The following is a 1,952-nucleotide window of genomic DNA, read 5'->3' as shown; positions in this document are numbered from 1 at the left end:
TAAAGGAATAAAAGAAAATAGAGCAAAGAAATTGAAAAAAATAGGTAAAAGATTAATTATAAGTAGAAAAGGTATAGTATATGGAAACATCACTCGTACAAAGTTAAAGTTTAGATCTATATTTAAAAACCAGAATAATTAATTCCTAAAACCTAACAACATTTTATTCCTTTACACTTCTTAAAAAGTGCGATTCTTTTAATTATTAGAGAAAATAAAATATTTGTAAATATAAAAAGAATACAATATCATGAGAGTTTAATTTTATAATTTTCAAGAAATTTGAGTACACTAGATTTAAAATGTTTTTCTTTCAAATTGTTTAATATTTTATGGATTAAATATGTTCTTTGTTATTTAACTTTAAATTGAAAATAAAATTAATCCATTTTTGAAACTTTAACATTAAAACGTTATAAAAAAAAAGGTTAACTAATATTAATTGAAAAAATAACATTGACCCATATAGCTTTCACAAAGACTTCTAAATACTATCAAAAACTAATTGAATTCAACTTTAATATGAGAGAACATCAATAATATTTAGTCCTCTCAAAATAGATCACCCGGCTCAACCTGACCCAACACATTATGGGTTGGTCACTTAGTGAGTCAACCCAACCCAGTTCATTTATTAGTGAGTCAAAAATATTTGAACCCAGTCACGAGTTGGTGAGTTAAATGTGTTCGCTCACTTGCTCACTTAATTACAAGTTTTTTTTTTAATCCAAAAAAAATACAATTTCTTTGTAATTTAAATAATTTAACCATAAAATGATGTTAAATTCCAAAGACAATTCAAAATAAAAAAAAAATTAACATACAACTCAAATGTAATCCAAAAACAAACCCGAAAAATAAATAAATAAGTTTATAATATTGATAATTTTTATATTATTTATCTATTTATAAGATTAAAGTCTTGAATGGATAAATTTATAATATTTTTCTCTCTAGAAATATCTTTCTTTATTCTCATTTACAATACTATAAAAAAATCTTAACTAATAATATTAAACCACAAAATAATAAATAATTAAATTAAGTTAGATAAGTTGGTGAGTCAATCTGACTCATCACGGATTAACCCGAGTGAACTAGATTCTAAGTGAACCAGATTAAAAATTGGCTCATATAAGAAAAATTATTTTTTCCAAACCCAACTCGAATTAAATTCGTGGTGAGTCGAATTAACCAAAAAATTCTAATCCATTTTGACAACACTAAATATTAGTCAACAAAAAGATATAAAGTTGATGGCATAAATGAAAGTGACCAAATGATGTCTTCACCAAAATAAAATTGACGAGAAATATAAAGAAAAGAAACAAGAATTTTAAAAACGGGAGAATATGAAGAATAGTAAATTCTTATAAGCGAAATTTGAAATTATACCATTTTAAGTAATCAATATACTTTTGTTGAAATTTGTGCTACAACCAACTCAACTAATATCAAACAATGTTGACTAACATCATTCAAAAAGTGCAACAATAAACCATTAATTAAATCCTTAGAACTGCTTATATTTAGCCATCAAATTACGGTCTAAAATTAAAGAATTCATAAATGAGTTTTTAAAATCATAGTCTGTCAATTATATTAAAATTTAAAAAGATATGTATGATTTAAGCATTTGATGTTAACTTATATTTAGGAACCAAAATATTAAGTGGTAAAACAATAGAAAGTTTGAAAAACATGATATTTCTTTAGTTTTGTAATTTAATGGGATACATTTTGAGGGGCAAAATAGTAGTTTACTCCTAAATTTAAATTCCAAATCACATTTTGACAAGATTCAATTAACCTGCATTATCTTATAAAAATCTGCATTGAAATTTAGCTCTGTAGAGCAAGGGGCTGGTTGGGTGCTATCTGGCAATGTCATGATAAACAGTAAACATTGACAATTAGTTTTTGCTGAACAAATTAACTTTTAGATGAGTAAC

Source organism: Vigna radiata, chromosome 8 (genome assembly GCF_000741045.1).
Source record: "Vigna radiata var. radiata cultivar VC1973A chromosome 8, Vradiata_ver6, whole genome shotgun sequence".
Lineage (NCBI taxonomy): Eukaryota > Viridiplantae > Streptophyta > Magnoliopsida > Fabales > Fabaceae > Vigna > Vigna radiata.
The sequence above is the reverse complement of the archived record's forward strand: the minus strand, read 5'-3'. Positions refer to the sequence as shown.